A 17527-nucleotide genomic window follows, 5' to 3' on the forward strand; every position below is an offset into this window, starting at 1 on the left:
GACAGTTTCTTTTAAAATCCATATCCCTGACTTTGTGTTGTGCAAATAAAGACGGCTGTTGGGTCGAGATGAACTAGAAATGTGGCTGCACTTTCTGCTGGCTGGAGCCGAGTGTCTTGGGCGCAGTCTGACACCGGGGGGCAGCAGGCCTCAGCTGTGTGGGTGCACCCTGCTCTCCAACACATGCAGCACAAGGTTTCCTGGGAAATGACCTCCCGGATTTATAAAGAAACCTGGCTGCTCCGGGCGGTTCGGAGTGGCTGGCTGCATTGGTGTGACTAACGCATCTCTAACATGATTTAAGAGTACGGGAGAAGCCTGGTATGGATCTTAATCACATATGCCCATTTCTTGATGCAGGCACAAACACTCCTTCCAAGGCTGTAGAGTTAAAGCTTCTCTTAAGAAAACTTGGTTTATCTAGAGTGAGCGGTCCAGTGCAGTTCCACCTTCACCGAAGCCTGTGCCGCTCCCTTCCTCTGCTTCCATTCCAAACCCTTGGCCTGCGTTTTGAGCCTGCAGTTGTTTTCGTCCTACTCTGCTTCTCTTGCCGTGCTCCTCTCTGCCCAGTGTTCTGCCCCTGCCCGGAGGCCTGTGTCTGCTTGCTGCTTTCTTCTGTGTTTGACTCTGTGGCTTCTTTTCACGCTGCTTGCCGTGCCTGGGCTATCCCGTCAAGCTGCATGAGTAGACCTCGTGGGAAGGTTTGTGCCTTCACGCTTGCACCCTGGTTGCTGCTCTCTCTCTGTATTTGCATGGCAGTGCGAACCTCGAGGGCAAGACATTCAAGAAAGCTATGCTTAAGATTTGCTTCCTGCTGTAATTTTCCTTTCCCTTCCTTTTGTTTATTGGTCTTCCTTCAATTCAGATTGGCTTAGATGGCAAATCTGAAAAGCAAGGAAACAAAACTGTGCTGTTTGGGTGAAGCACAACAACAATACCCAGGCTACAGCAAGGAACGCTCAGCAGAAGGGCGGCTTTTCTTGGTGATAGTTTCTGTTTTTAGTCTGGCTGTGTTATTAATATACTGCTGTCCCGGGAGATGTACATAAGCAGAAATTCAGACACCTGATACTTGCCAAACATAGTTTCCGTAGCAAGTGGACAGACGTGCTGTGTCATGAGTTATGCCTCAGTCCTTGCACTGATTTTTATTTCTCAGCTCTCCAGTCGTTTGTTCATTCATCCTGGACAAACACAAACCTCCTGACCACTGATTTTAGGGCAGGCTGTGAGCTGTTTTTACTGGGGTGCTTGGACTGTTGGGGCTTTGGTTTCAAGGCATAACTTGCAAGTTCTCTGCCTTCTTGTAATGATTGTCTTTGTGGAGTGGGTTTACTGAACACCTATGTAGCTAGTACTGGTTTCAAGCTTCAGAAACGCTTGTTAGCAAAGTCTGCTAACGTACACTCATTTATTACGACTTCTCTGTTTGGCAGGAAGGGGATTTTTTGCTGGGCTTAGGAGTCCACAGCGTTTGCCAGCACATGAAGCACTAGACAGAAAAGGGGAATGGAGTGGGATGGGAAGAAAGCGGAGTTGGCTGCAAAATAGAGGGGAGAAAGGAATGGTGAAGAGAAAAAGGTGTTGGTGAATTTGGCAATCTTAGATGGCTCCAAATTAAAGATGCACTTTGATGTTTTTCTTATTTGTTTTGCCTGTCAGATGTGCTGTGGGATGCCCAGCCTGCACGGTGCATCAGGAGTGTGCTGCAAACCATGGGCTGAGTTCGCTCGTGAGCCCTGAGTGGAGGAGGAGCGCAGGCTGGGCAAGCCACACTTGGCTCTTGCCACTAACAAGCCTGTTTGCTTGCGTACCTGGCTTTTAAAACGGCTGCAGCTCCAAAGAACGAGGCTAAAACCTGTCTGCAGATAGCTCTTGGTGCAAGGGAGAATTTGTGCGTGGCTCTGAGGGGTGACCTCCTGTCAGAGTCAGGCAGGAGCGAGGCAGAGGGTAGCTCTAGCAAGTTCCTCCTCTCCCAGCTTTCCCTTCAGAGTGCTGGGGGGTTTGGTTCTCGCCTACCTGTGTGATGCAGCCGGCCGGGGTAGGGCTGTGTGGTGTGAGGTGCTGCGCGCGCCCCTGCCCCGGGCAGGGTGTGGCAGGTGAAAGCTGGGCAAGTGGGTAACAGGAGTGCGGTGGATGTGATCACTGTCAGGAGGTTTCCAGGAATACCCACGAGTCCTTCTCTTGGGCCGGACTCCGTCGTTGTCCAAGATGCTGCTCAAACACACCCTGTTTCCCAGAGTTCACAATCTAACCCACAAAGCCTTGAAACGTCCAGCTCCAGGCAGCAACAGTCTGCACCTTCTTGGCCAGGGGTACACGGGAGGTGGTGGGGAGGGCTGCTCTGTGCGTCAGGCTGCTGCCCGGCACCGCTAATCCAGGCACCGCCCTCCCTGCCCAAGGCCAGCAGCTGTCGGAGCAAGCTGAGGAAATGGTTGACTGCATGAGTGAGCGTTGCTAAAGTGAAACATTTTCTCCCATGCAGGGTGCAGCAAGGCCTCTCAGCACTTCTCCCACCCAGCGTTAATTAAGCATATGGCAGGGACGGAGATGCTGGCTGCCCTGGGAGGCTTGGACTAGTGACACACCTGAGAGTGTCTGTGGCCAGTAATATGTGGATCTCCTGTGCTGGGAAAGTATGATCTACAGAGAAGCTCCTACACAATTCTTGGCTCTGATCAGGGAACAAAATGCTGGTTTATAATTTTCTTCAAATGTGGTGTTGAAGAGAGCAGGCAGGGTTGTGAGGATGAATGCTGCAGGACTTTGAGACAGCAAGATGGGTGTCTGCAGTGAGCCATGGGCCCTGGGGTCAGCTCCTTTCCATGGCTGCACGTTCAACCCTGCACATGACCTAGACGTGGTGTCTAGGGCCTGGCCTTGATTTGAAACTTGGAGTTTTAAGGAACAGGGAGGAGAAAAACAACTAAAACTGGGTTTTAGGATAGTGATTCTGGAAAGTCCTGGTTTTTTTCAATGCATTTTTCCCGTGCTGACTGGAAGGAGGGATTGGTGAGCAGATACAGACCTGGCAATCGGGCTGCTTGCTCTGCAGTACGGCATTGCTGCCAGTTTTCTGCAAGTGCTTGCACAAACCCCCAGCTTGCGTGTGTTTTGGTTTCTTTAAAACAAGCAGGGAAGTAGAGTTACTTCTGTCAGGGTGGCTTCGCAAGGCTGAAGTGTTGCACCATTTTGAGAGCAAAGGCAGTACCTCGCCTCTCTGTCTTGCTTGCTGGGTGCTGTTTCTCACCAGCCCGCCCCGCAGAAGGCAGCAACACGGTGGGGGGCGAGCGGGGCCGTGCCGGTTGCGCGGCGGCAGCACGGCTGCTTGGTCGCCTGCAGGATTTTCATTTCTGTTGATGTGAGAGCTGGAAGGGATCCGGTGTGACTTTCAGGTGCTGGGCTACGTTTGCAGGTCTGCCTGTCAGAAGGGCTGGGTTCATCCGCCCAGAAGCGATGGGCAGAGCAAATGTAAGACCAATCTATAAGGCTTTTCCCTCGTCTGCCCCCAACAAAGACACGATGCTTCCAGTTTATTGGCTGGGCAGTGCTTAAAGTGCATTCGATTGAATTGCATCCTGAAAGACAAACCATCCAGGTTTGGAGCTGACGGAGCTTTGTGACGGGGCTGGCAGGAGCTCTGCAAGTGCAAAGGACTGGTTTCAGAGGCAGTATGGATTCTTCCGAGGCAAACCTGTCTGTTGGTGTAACGTCAATGCAGCCACATCAGAGGAATCGCAGCCCGAGTGTTTTTTATCCTGAGAACTACTGGCTCAGCTTTTTTTCCCCATCAGTTCATAATTTTACAAGATGAAATCCTGCCGTGTTAATACGTAGTATTGATTCAATCAGTCGGTTGTTAAGAACCATTTGGAGTCGGTGATTTGGACAATCGGTTTTGAGTGGGCTGCCGGTATATGTTCGCTGTGCTGCTGTTCAATGTCAGCCCTCCCGTTGCATTTTGTAAGAGCTTCCATTAATTTCAGTAGAAATCTGCATTTGGGGTGAAGGGTGAGTTAATCTTTAAAAAGGATCTTAATCCACTTAGCCTCTCTTGCAAAGCTCAGCATTTTTTCCTTGTCAGGAGCAGACTGCATTCCTAACCTTGATGTGTCACTTTCTGGTTGGCTTAATATTTGGGTGAGGATAAAAAGGAAATGTTTTTCAAAGATTAAAAGAATCCATGCTGCTAAGGTATGTGGCTGTGTGATGTGCAAGTATTAGAAAAAAAGAGATGTGAGCATAATTGTAAGTGTTTGGGTGGTGGACAAAAAGATAAAATAACACAGATAACTATATAAAATAATGGGAGATGACTATAGGGAACAAGCAGAGGAAGAGGTAAATCCATTTGAAAGAGTGTAAATGGGGAATTAGAAGAGGAAATGGGACTGAAATGTTGTTTAATGTAAATTTAAGTGCAAGACAAAAATAAGGGTCCTGTTAGTTTGACCTGTAAATGTCTCTTCCCAGAGGCCTGGGGGCAGCCAGGAAAAATACGGTCTCCGATGCAAAGATGAGACCCCGTGCCTATGCCTTGTTAAGGCTAGAGAGCTCCTTCTGGGCTACGGCGTTAAACCTAGCCCGGGTCAGAAAGGGTGGAAAGCTGTTGCCAGTAGCCTTTGTTCAGTTTTGGGGGGTTTCTGCTCAGCTCTGGTCACAAAACAAAGACTGCCACAATTAACGCTAATTGGTACCTTCCTTGATGCTTTGGCCAAGGAGAATGAACCGTCCCCTGCCTCCCTGGAGGCAGTCACTCCGGGTCAGAGGAAGAGGCCTGTGGGGATGTCGCATGGCTCACAGGACCTTCGTGCCAATGGGAAGTCTCAAATCAAACCCGGTTCGCGCTGCATGAGGGCTACCTGCTTTGTACATGGTGTTTCTCCCTGGGCGGCCAAATTTGTGCGAGGAGTGAACGCACGCAGACGTGCCCATGTGCACACGATGAGCCTTGAAGCCATTTGCTCACTTCCCTTTAATCAAACCCTTCTGCTCTCGCATTTTCTTTTCTGTTTGGTGACCGAAGCGAAGCTTCATGTGCCTTCACGTGGGAGTTAAGTGGGTCAGCGGGCTGCTTTGTTTGTGGCAGCTCTCACGTGGAAAAAGCTCGATGCAAAACGCTGAGGCTTGGCAGGAAAGTGCCAATTAAAGATAGCAGTGCAGGAGCATATTGTCTGAGCTGAAAGTGCTCGAATCTGGGGCTGTGACAACTGTCATGTGCAAAGGAAAGAACGAGGAATTATTAACTTTGATGTTGATCTGAAGTAGCGAGTGCTTTCCCGGTTTCAAGTGCTTGTTCTCACGCAGTATGGACAAGGAGTTCCTTCCCTGTTTCACAGGTAAGTGAGGGGTAAAGGAGGTGAGTTGCACGGGGACCCTGTGCCAGAGCGGGTTGAGCAGCACTCAGGAGCTGGTACTTGAGCTTCACCTCGGGTTGGCCCATGTTATTTGTCTTCATGCCAGCAGGCATGCAGCCTTCTCCTTAGCGCTCCCAAGTCTGTTCAGGTGACGTGTGCAGGAGGTGTGAGTGCCAGGAGATGGCAAAGGGGGAGCTGCAGTGTTAAGTCGAGTCAAGTGCAGTTGTTCTCCCCCTTAGCCATGCAAGTAGTCAGGCTGGGACAACACGTAAAGGGAACGTGGCTTTCCAAGTCTGCATGGCAGCGTGCTCAACTCGAGGGGAGCAACCCAGGGACAGCCGGGCTTTGATGCTGCTGCCTCTGCTGCCACGGGCAACTACGTCGTCGTACTGTCATTCCTAAATGAGTATGTTTCTCCTTGGAGCACTGGGCCCTCAGATTCCCGAGCAGACACTGTGCAAAAGGGCCCTGAAGGAAAGGGGAAGGGCAGGTCACTTGGGTATGGTCAGTGTGTCTACTGAAATAGAGCCTTTCTCCCACCCAGTCCATCCCTCTGCTTCCCACGAGTTCTGTTTTATTGATGTGCTTTTGTTTGAAAGAGCGGTGTTGGTAAGTGAAAGCTAGAATAACCATACATTCCTTTATTTTTTAAAAAAGCTTTCTGGCTTTCCTTTGCCCTTCCTTACAGCTTTTTGTGCCCTCGCTGCAGATGACCATAAGCTGATCTCCAGTTTCACCTTGCAGATGGCCTGTGCTTTTTTTTGCATGTGTATAGGCACACACCTCCCACTCATGACAAAACAGGCCTTTCTCCACAAACAGGGAACAATGTACTTTGCAGGTGGACTGATGAGAGAGATACGTGCTGCTTCACTGGGAACAGTGTCCTCTGGGGAGACAGATGTTCCTACCTTTCTGCTGCACTAGGCCTGCCTGGGCTGGAGATCCACGTGCGAGACAGGTAAGGAAATGCAGATCTTTCCGAAACGAGAGCATAGTATGAAGTACCTGTATTTAGGTACGCTGTTTGTAAGGGCAATGCTAATGCCTGCTGTTAAACCGCTGGCAGTGAAGTCCTCGTCAAGCACTCACTTGTGATGGTAGCAGCTCCTCCAGTTTCCTCCATTTAGGGGGTCCTTTCTGCACGCCAGGGTGAGTCCCCAGGGACTGGTTAGAAGTAGCATGGTCGTTACCCAACAGGAACGTTGGAGAAGATGAGGTATCCGTGCGGATTGAATTCCATCCGGGAACTGCAGTCTGGTTCGCCTTGGGATGTCCTGACGTGCCTTCATGGTGGGCTTCCACTGAGACCTGCCCCAGGCCGTGGGCACACAGGCCTGCCGTAGGTGGCGCTAGAACTAACACAGAAAGGTGAGAGCTGCACAACTGCGCAGCAGAATCAAGAGCCACCTCTGAGCAGAATGAAAGGGTACTGAGGTGCTGTGAGACTAAAAGAAAGCTAAAAAAAATATCCCTGAAAGGCCCGTGTTCTATTAGAGGAAGCGGGACAAAGTGTGCAATGTAGTGTGTGACACAGTGCAATACTACACGCAGTAGCGATTAATTTTAAGAAACCTGAAGGGCAAGAATCAGAACGGTGCCTTCCCTGCCTGCTTCTAAAAAGTTTGAAGAAAGCCTGCAGGTTACAATGAGTTTTAGACTTCTTTTCCTAATGAAAACGAGGCTTTTGTGATCAGTCTGTCTGTCTTCTCTTCTATTCAGCTGTCAGGCTAGCCCCCTCCTTTTTCTTTCTCAGCATTTAGGGAGGAGGAAAGAATCTCAAGTTTCATGAGAACTGGAGGAGAGAAACAATCATTGCCAGCCTCAGGGAAAGGCAGCTGGGAGCTCGGGCATGGCGTGGTTCCTTTGGCACCGCCTGCTCGCCCATCTGCACGTGAGTCCAGCCCTGGACTAACCGCACCTCGTGCTGCCCGAGTCTGCTTGGAGGGGAGTGCTGTAGGACACGCAAAGGCAGGCAGGGCTGCCAGGAGAGCAGGGCGGGTTAGAGGGACAAAGAGCACAGGTCTGTAGGAAACCAGGCATCGTCAGTGCTGCTGCTCATGGAGCAATTTGAGCATCTTAAAAATACGGGCATGAACTGTTCTAAAAGTCTCTGCAGGGAGCCAAGGAAATGGTCATGTAATAGCAAAACATTAGAGCTAGTCAAATGACAGAGAAATTGACTTCTACCTGTCTTAGAATAAAAAAGTAAAGAAAACACAGAAAGACTGTGTCCGCTGTCTGTTAATTTCACAGTGAGGAAGCTTCTAAGTTTTCTGCAGTTGTCACCTGAGGTCTTGCAACAGAAGAGAAAATAAAAATTATCTTTTCTGTGCAAGTTTTATCTGGGTGGATGTGTGGGGAAGTACTTAAAACCCAAGCCAACTGCATGTCTCAGCATTTCGTTATGAAGCTTTAGACTGCCAAACAGTGACCCTAAAATGACCAGAAGTAAGAACCTATGAAAAAAAGGGCAAACACCTGATTGTATCAGAAGGCAATATTGAGAGATTTCCAAGGTAAATGCCTCTTTATTGCAGCACTGAAGAGAACGAATTCACAGCAAATGTGTGATACACAATTACTGATTTCTTGCTAAAGCTAAATGAAATATTACTTAACATAATTCAGCTAACTGTTTGTTCAATTTCTAGTCTCATTTTCTTGCTCAAAATGGAATGTAATGGTATTTTAGGTAGCAGAGGGGGAACTGTCTGACTTTCCAAGAAAACTTTGCCTGTAGTTCTAACAGATGTAGCTGAAGTGGAACAACTGGTGCTTTATTAATGTTCTGGTGATCCTACCCTGTCATCAGCTGTGGTTAGGGGACTGCAGAACAAGAGAAGGGCAAATGGCCGGACCCCTGGTTGCTGAGCTGCCCAACTAGGGCAGGAGGGTGCTCAGCACACAGATAGTGATGTGGGGGCTGGAAAGCCACAGTGGGTGAAGCAGAGCTGGTGTCTCTACCGTGGGTAGTACTTAGCCATTAGGGCTCTCAGGAGATTAGCTGCTGCCTGGGGGGTGAGAACCACGGTAATTTCTAAAGCTGGTTTGTAATCACCCGCTTTCAGTTTGCACAGAGCTGGCATCCTTTTAAGCACTATTATCCCCAGCTTTCTCTTGACATCTGTGCAGCCTGTTCCACTTTTCATGTTCGACCTATGCAGATTCCTTCATGCAAAGCAGCAGTTACATATCGCTCTGAGACCTGATGGTGGAAAAGAACAAATTAGGAAATTTATTATTAATCGGAGGGGGCTTGCCAATAGCCATTCCTGTGCCATGAAGGCGGCCACTGTTATTTCAAGAAGTTATGACTGAAAAGGAACCATTTCTTCCACATACAGTTCTTCCATATGAACTTTTTGATGGCTCAGACGGTGTTCTTGTTGGAAACCACATCACTGTACGGAGGTCGACCGCTTTCCGCAGCGCAGAGGACGAGGAGGGCTGGGGGTGTCCGAGGTGAAGGTTCCCCACAACCAACACGAGAGAAGCGGCCGTGAGCCCAGGGAAGAAGAGGGTCACGCGTGCCGTGGTAAATAGCCGGTGCCCAGGGAGCTTGTTTCCTGCCTTCGCCTCGGTCAATCAGACAGGAGCTCCGCCACTCGCTCCGCCTCGGAGAAAGACTTCTGAATGCAGCTTTTTGACAAAGACCGCGCAAAACGGAGTTTCCCGCCATAGGGAATCGTTAAAGGGGGGAGCTGTGCACCGCCAGGCAGCTGCAGGCCCCTCCCCACGCGGCGGCGCTCGGCCCGGTACCGGGCATCCCTCCCGGAACCCCTCGGCTGCTGCCTCGCGGGGCCCGCCGCCCGGGAGCACTGTGCTCCCCGAGCCCGCCGCCGGCGGGGGTCAGTCGGGGCTCGGCTTTGGGCCTCCCTCGCCCCCGCTCCGCCCGGAGAGACGTTTCTCCGCCCTCTGGCAGCAAACGGTCCCGGCCGTCCCGCCGCGTCGCCATGGCGACCGAGCCCGCCCGTAACGGCCGCGGCGGGCAGGTGCCGCCCTTGCGCATGCGCACCGCGCACACTGACCTCACCGCCGCCGTGCTGGGGGGCTTCCCCCCACCTACCATAGAGAACGGCGGGAGACGCGTCTTCTCTAGCCCTTGCCATGCACACTCTATGGTACGCGTTGGGTGGGAATGTGTCTGCGCGCATGCGTGCTGCCGGCCCGGGAGCCTTCTAGAGGAGCGGGGCGGTTACGCGCCGGCGCGGAGAGGGTGCGGGTGGCGCATGCGCGCTGGGTCCCATTCTTCCCGTGGCAGCGGGGCGGGCGCAGCCATGCAGCGCAGCGGGCGCCGCCGCCGGCACTGAGCGCCGTCCGGCCCCCGCCCCGCCGCCGCCTCCCGCGTCGCGCCCGGCAGGTAACGCCCGTGCCGGCTTCGCGCCTGGCGGGGAGGGCCGCTGCACCGCGGGGCGGCGGCAGCGGGGGGGGGGGTGTGGAACGCGGCCGGGGGCTTTGTGTGATGCCGCCGCTGGGTGACGACGGGGAGCGCGGCCGTGAGGGGAGCGGGGCGGGGTGGGCGCCGCCGTCAGGGCCGTCCCGCCCGGGGCACCGGGTGGGAGCGCCGCCCCGGGCCGCCCAGCGGTGTGGTTTGTTGGGAGGGGGAGGGCGGTCCGGCGGCGTAACGGCCGCGGCGGGAGCCGGGAGGTGCGGGGGCTGCCGGGGCCTAACGGCTGGCGCGGAGGCGCCCCTCGGCCTCCACGCCCCTGGGGGCCGCTGGGCGTGGGCAGCCGGCTGGGGTCAGCGAGCCGCGGGGGCGCCCGGCTCCGCACCCCTCGGGCGCAGCAGCGGTGCGGGCACCGCTGGGGGCCGTGCGGCCGGTGGGAGCGGAGCACCGCCGCCTCTGCCGCCGCAGGGCAGGGGCCTCTGGCGAGGGTCTCCGCGAGTACAAGGGCTTGCTTGGGAGGGGAGGGGGGGTGCGGCCGTGCTGCGTTCGCTCGGCGGTGCAGGATTACGGTAATGTCTTGAGGCTGCTGCATTTTTAAAACCACCTTCTGATTTGGGTGGATGCCGCTCTTGTGTTTGGCCCTTTTGTGCACTTCGTTTTTTACTTCGTTTATTTCTATCAAAATTTTTAATGCAGGTTGGGTGAGGGCTGGAAGTTTGTGCCTGTACAAAGAGGTGCATTGATCGTTAGGCAAATCCTGCAGAGATGCTGGTCTGGGTAAATAAAATGTAGTTATTTGTTGGTGTGTTTATACAAGCCTGTGTGGGCTATGCTGAAGGTATTTTCAACGTATATGTCTTCATGTATCTGTGAGGAAGGGAAAAGCTGTCCCTTCCCACCCCCCTGCACAGCTTCCTGAGAAAGAGGTGAGAAACTGAGGCAGGCTGACAAGCTCTAGGTTGTACGGGGAGCCGGTGCAGAGCAGAGACTTCCCAGGTGTGAGGGTTGTTCTGACCAGTAGATCTCTCTGTCCCTTGCAGACTTACTTCGTAAGTCAGTGTTTGGTGAAGGAGACAAGGGTTAAGTAATAAAGAAGTGTGTGCTGAGCTCGTGTTGGTAGGGCAGGGATGTGGTCTTTACTCCAGGCTTGTGCCAGCATCTCAGGCGAGTACATTGGAGTCCATTTTGCTGCTGAGCAGCACAGACCATTTCTCTGCATCCTTTGAGCAGTTGCATCTCTGTCGCATGCTCCTCTTGATGCCACCTGGGTGCTGTTGAAGACAAACCAAAGTGTTGTCGTTTGATACCTGATGACACAAATCCACCATTGAATCAGCAGTTCTCAGATCTTGCAAAGGCATTAGAAGTGCAAGTGTTTGCTTCTGTGTGGGATTCGGAGCTGGATTTAAAAGAGGTTTGCAACTGGAGAGGGGGCTGCAGCTGGATGTTTGAGAACTTCCAGTAGTTTTGCTAGAGCGAAGGACCACACCAAGTGTGGGTTGGAACCGCAGTACTGTCATATTCAGGGTCTTCCTCATCATGGCAGCCACCCTCGCTGTGTGGAACAAGCCTGTGTGCTGCAGTCCTGGGCTTGGCAAAGTTTGGCTTTTGCTGGTTTTCTCTGCTGCACCCTGTCAGTGGGACTGAAGCCTGGAAGTTACGAGAGGGATGGAATAGTGACTGGTCTCCATGGGTGATCCTCTCTTTCATAGTCACACTAGTTTAATTTTTTTAAAAAAATTGCTACCAACATAAATGGAATTTTTTTCACACTGGTGCCTGCAACATTCCTGGGACATCCTTGGAATTGATCGGACAGCTTCAAAAGTTACTGTTTCAGGAAGAAAAATGGCATGAAGTTAAAACACTTTGGCCTTGCTTCACCTGGCTGGTAACATACAGTGCTAAAAGTGAGACAGCAGCGTGCTTATGAGATGGAAATGTTTCCCCAGTTCATGTGATGTTCCCTAGAGGGACAGTTGCCGAGAGCGCCTGCAATCGAATGAGCTAGTCCTCTAGTCATCTTTGAAGTTCTGTAGGAATCTTGAAGGCTGAGCTACAACTTAAGTGGTACAAAACCCAGATATTTAAATAGCAAAACTCAAACTGAAATGATTTATCTGTTTCTCCCATATGTGAGTCAATCCTTCCCTATCCATCGGGCATTTTGTTCAGGGCTGTTGGTTGTTAAAGGATGACAGCTGACAGCAAGTCTGGCCACTTCTATAATGATTTACAACATGGGAGCTAGATCTTGCTCTCGCCAACCTTTGTGTTAGGGGCAGGTCATGCTATTTTCTAAGAAGATCCCTGAAGGAGGCTGGGCGTGAAATGTTCAGATGGATGAAGTGATGAACTCTTCCACGTGTACCTCCCCATTTCAACATACATGCAGATTTTTGTGAGAGTAATATGGCTTTGAAGCTTGTGGACTGCCATTATTGGTACCCTTCTGGCCTCAGAGGACTTTGGATCAGGCTCATGTGTCACCCCGAGTCTTTCATTATCTTGGGCCTTGCCTAGACTAGGGCTGGAAATCTTGTTGGCGTGCCTCTGGATCGGGCTTGCTGCTGGTAACGCCTCCTCAGCTGGCAGTGGTAATTGAAGCTTGCTCCTGGATTCTGACAGTGCCAGCGCACCTTTGAGCAGCTTCTGCCAGCATGGTAAAAAAAAGCTGGCAAATCTGTAAAGGTCTCAGCTGAGTGAATAAAATAGACTGGTTTTGTCTATTAATTTCTTCAGACTGTGACTTTAGTAAATTGTAAGCAGCCTGACTGTGAGGAAAGGGGTTCGCTTCTTTCTGTCAGGAAGGGTTGATGTTCGTGGCAGTCTTGTGCAGAACAGCCTTAGCTTTGCCCCACTGTTGTAGACTGTGTTGCTCTTTGCTCAGTTTCTTCATTTTCATCAACCTATATAGTGTTGAAGTTTGCATTCGTGGTTCTTTAGAGCTCACTCAGTGTTTTGGATATTGTCTATCAGACCAACCTGTTACCGGTCCTCAAAGCTCTCCGAAAGCCTGATGTGAGCTAGTTAAGAGCTTTGCGCAGGAGCGCTGAACACACGTGTTCCTTGGCATGCTGCGCTGCGCTAGTGTCTGGCTCTGTCATAAACACGAGGGATCACTTTCTCCTCTCTTTGGCAGCACTAGTACTCTTGCACAAAACCCCCAAACAACCAAAACCGAAATGAACTGGATGATGGAGTTGTAACTCTTCAAGTTGTAGGAGGGCAGCAAATGGGTTTTGTGGTCTGAGAGGCTGCAGGTGCTCTCCAAGAGGTTAGACCTCAATTCATGGTTAGTGGTTGAGTTCATCTGGTTTCCTGTTCTGTCATTTAATTGAATCTCTGCATGTTTGGCTCTGCCAGGAGGGAGATGTCCATTCTACATCTAGAAACAGCGTGCCAGGTAGGAGCAGCAAAATAGTTAGAAAAGCATCATCATCACTAGTTTATTAGAAGCGAGTGGGCAGATTTAAAAATCTCTAATTTGTTTCTCCTGTCAGAAAAAATAATGGGTTAAACAGCTGAACCAGGCCGGTCCCTGGTGCAGCGTTTCTGTGTTTCAGGTTTAAGCTGGTGCCCTCTCTTTACACTTTGTAGATGCTTTAGATGCCAAGGTATTTCAGAAAGCCAAATTGAACAAACTGTGATTTGCTGGGGTACAGCTCTGATCAAAATGGAGTTAGATTCTGACCTGTATTTCAAAGTGATGCTGAGCAGAAGGGCGGAATCGCAGGTCTGTCTATATGCCTGTTACATTGCCGGTGGTTTCTTAGCCCAGCAGCCTCCTAACTGCCGCTAGAGTTCAGCCCAATTCGTGGTGTTGTCAAACAAAACCTCTTTCTGCTCCTCTTTGTCCTGTGCTCCCTCCGCCCACTGTTTTGTAAATCTTAAGTGTAGTGGTGGCTTTCTGCAATCCCTTGCTGCCTGTGTTGGAGGATTTCTTTGGCCATCCGCTTATGTGCGGTTGCAAATGCCAGGCTGAATAGAATCTGCTTATGCCTGAGCGTAGGGGGTAACCCTCCTCCCCTCCCTGGAGCTGAACTGCTCCTAGGTGCTGGTTTCTGCTGGCCCCTGTCGGCAGTTGAAATCCAGCTGCTGCTGAGAGTTCTGTCCTTGGCCAACAATTTTCATGAGAGCTGACAGCCCTGAAGAAGAGGGGTAGGCAAAGAGCCCTGTTTTGTCATGCAGACAGGTTTGTATTTAGAGTCACAGGGGAAAAGATGGATGTTAGCTGAGAAGCCTGGAGAGAGACCAAGAAAATAAACTTTTTCCAAAACTGTTGACTTACAAACTGCTGCTTTTGCATCCCACAACCGGTCTGTTATAGGCTCCTACTGAGTTTGTCTTGTTCAGTTTTGGATGTCTCTTGGGTTTTGTGTCAGCAGCATCTTGGCATGACTTGTCACAAGTACGCATGTAAGTCATTGCCTGGGAATTGGATGTGCTTTTATCTGTGGCTGTAGTATCTGCTTACCTGTGTGAGGTCCTGTGAGTGACCTTATTTGAGGTGTAGTCTGCATGGAGTGTTGTTTTTCCCTTCTTTACTTGCACATCATACAAGTTTTGTTAAGATTGTCTAAAATATACATGTGTGTTCTGAGAAAACTATGTGGGGTGCAGAGGGAAGAAATCTTACTGAAAGGTGGTTAGTTGGACACTCAGTGTCACTTGAGAGCTTGTACCCAAGGTATGATCTCGTGTGTTATGTTTCCCATTCCAATCTGCCATTTTACTACTAGCGCTTCTGTCTCAAGTACTTCCTTCCAGGGTGGTTCTGGCTTGGACTTGTACACAAAGACTTACCTACTACTGTGCCACTTGCCAGTTATACATCAGTAGGGCTAACAAAGTCCTGGAGGATTTGGTGAGTATGGCATTTATGTCAAACCCACTTGCCTCTTTAAAACTAGATTATCCTGATCTTGTACCAGCATGTGGTGGTATGGGTTTTTTCTTTCCCCAAGGTGTTATTTCGCCCTCAGTTCCCACTGCCACTGGAGACTTGCTTTGCATCTGATTCCTGCCTGTAAAATAGGAGGTTCTTGGTATTCTCCCACATTTTTCCTCAACTGATACACATTAAGAGATTCTTTCCATCTTCAGGACCAGCTAAATTGGTGATCTTAGCTTAAGGGACTTTCATCTATTGCAACACAACTAGAGATGACAAGATTCATATGTGTGCTGTGAAGCTACTTGTCCTGCTAGCAATCTGGCAAGTGATGGGGCCACCCTGCTCTAATTCTCAGTAGTGTTCTACTTCTGAACCTTGCTAAGCATTTTACCCATGTGAGGCTACAGGTGAAAGTCTCATCTTTTCCTTTTATTCTCATGTTTTTCCAGACGACTAGATATTGCCGATGGATTGTGGAGGAGAGGGCTAGGATGTGACTGGAAAGTCTTGTTTTGCACTCATAGTTACAGTAGGAAGGGGGCTGGATGCCACCTCCATTCTTCTGGGGTGCATCACCCCAGCCCCTTGGGGGACCTTGTGCACCCTTGGTTCTGACGTCTTGCAGAGCAGAGCTGGAAGTCATAGAGAGCCAGTGTTGTGTGGTTTGTTGACTGGGGTCCCGTGTGTTAGAGCTGCCGTCTGCAGGCTCGAAGATAAGATCACTAGAATGAGGGACAGAAAGGAGATTTTTACATACATAAACCCACAACTTGGGTACTATTCACAGAGTAAAGTGTCATGAGAGTAGGTTGGGTTTTTTCCCTCTGTGGTCCGGTAGGCCCCTAATAGATTGCTTGTGGCGTGATACCTCGGAACGATGAACTGAGATGGAGTCACACGGAGCAGCTCCTAACATTGTAGGATTTTGATCTGCATCTTGGCACTCAGACTGTTAAAAAGGAAGGAGACCTTGAAAGCTCGTTCTAGACTTGTCCTTGGTCTCAGACAAAGTTAAAGCCAAGCTAATTTCAGAGAAGGGTTGTATTAGGAAAAAGGATGTTAAAGCTCATCTAATTTTCTACCCTACTCTTAAAGGGTTACTCCCACTCTGCAAAGTGGTTCCGTTAGTGTGGGGTATTGGGGTCACATTGAAGTGACCTGCAAGTCATCTTGATTTGCTGCAGCTTCATTACTGTGGAGATTTTTTGCAGATTGATGCCTTGCTGAAATCAGTAGCTGTGTATGAGGTGTTCAGTTACCGAGGCAGCAATGCAAACCTCTAGTGGAAGCATAAGTATTCCTGTTATCTGAAGCTTATCTCTCATCTTACCCAGGGTAGGGTAATGCAACTTTCACAGGTAGCATCTGTCCTAGAAGGATTGTGTGGGGGGTAGAAGGCCTTAGTTTAAACCCTGGAAATCTCTCAGCTGTCTTCATTCTAGAAATCTGCCTCAGTTTTCCTCATGGCAGTGAAGTTGTGCCCTGGTGTAGACTGGTTACTGTCTGTGCTTTAAACCTGAACGCCTCAGTAGGCTCCAAGCAAGTTTGAAGAGCAGCTAATACTTGGCGGAATCCTAGGAAGGCTTCAGCCAGACATGCTTTTTACTGGGAGTGAACTGCCTGCACCAGCAGGGAATTCTGCAAATGCTCCCTTAGTGTGGCTGGTGCTGTGGGAGGGAGAAACCTCGTTGAAGAACACATTGAATCACACCTCCAGCAAGGAAGCTCCATCCACATGAGCAGTGCAAGACTGTACTGGGGAGTACTAGAGGTGTGGTGGCTAGTCTGAAGACAGTACAGAGGGTGTGGAAGGAGTCTCTGCAAGGGCTGTCCTGTCAGCTAATTAGAAAAGCATGAGTCAGGCTGGAAGTCTTAAGATACCATCTTTGATTGAGGGGGAGGCACAACTACAAGGCAACACAAATTACTGATTTAAAACAATCACAATGATTGTGCAGTGTTCCTGGGCACTAAAGAAACGTTATTGCCTACTTACGGAGACAGGTGAACAAAAGGAGAGCCCATCTGTCAGTTGCTGGGTGGGTGTCTCCTGCAAACTGCCTTTGGCTCCAGAAAAAGGTTGCTTTCTTCTTCAAGTAGGACACTTGATGTTTTACTTGCCACCTCATTCTCTCAGAGGGTTTGAACAACTAAGAATACTTTGAGCTTAGAGACTGTCAGTACAGCTGCTTTGTCCACTGCTACTTGCACATGGAGGGCAGAGTAGGTTTGAGTGCTTAGTGAGTGTCATACTTTGTAAAGGCCTGATACCAAATCCCCTCTGGGCAGGGGGTAGCTGTACTGGTTGAAGCAAAAATAGAGGAGAAGGAGTGGACGGAGGGCTTAGAATTTCCACCCTTCATGCAGAGCTGCAGTTTGACACTACCTTGCTGATGAGATTTGCATTTAGTCTTTGCAGTGTGTGATTTCTGGGTGCTGTTTTAATTGCTCTGAACTTCTTGCCCAAGGGGGCTTGGCTGGCAAACCTAACAGCTGAGTATTTACCCTGCCCACCTTCCAGTAGTGGTGAACTACTGCAGGTTTGATGCCTGGTAGCTTTTATACTTGAAAAACTGCTGTGTTTGGCTAGGGTGGAGATCTGAAGGAGGAGAGAAGTTCTTTGTTGTGGAAAGCCAAGGTTCAAGGAAATGTCTGTCTAAGGTACCAACAAGCCTCCTTCTTTGCAGGTCTCAGGACCTAACTGCATACAGACCTCAGTTTAAAGCTAGTTCAAGGTACAACTGTTTTGCTGTATTGCTTCTACAACTGCTGGGTTAGCGTTGTCATGTTTACAAGTTAAGCGTGCTGGATCGAAGTAGGTCCGGAGATACCTTCAGGAAGGGCCTGGTTTTTGAGTGGTACTGGCTCTTGCCTCCGGTGGTT

The sequence above is a fragment of the Leptosomus discolor genome, chromosome 5 (assembly GCF_034619465.1).
Source record: "Leptosomus discolor isolate bLepDis1 chromosome 5, bLepDis1.hap2, whole genome shotgun sequence".
Taxonomy (NCBI): Eukaryota; Metazoa; Chordata; class Aves; order Leptosomiformes; family Leptosomidae; genus Leptosomus; species Leptosomus discolor.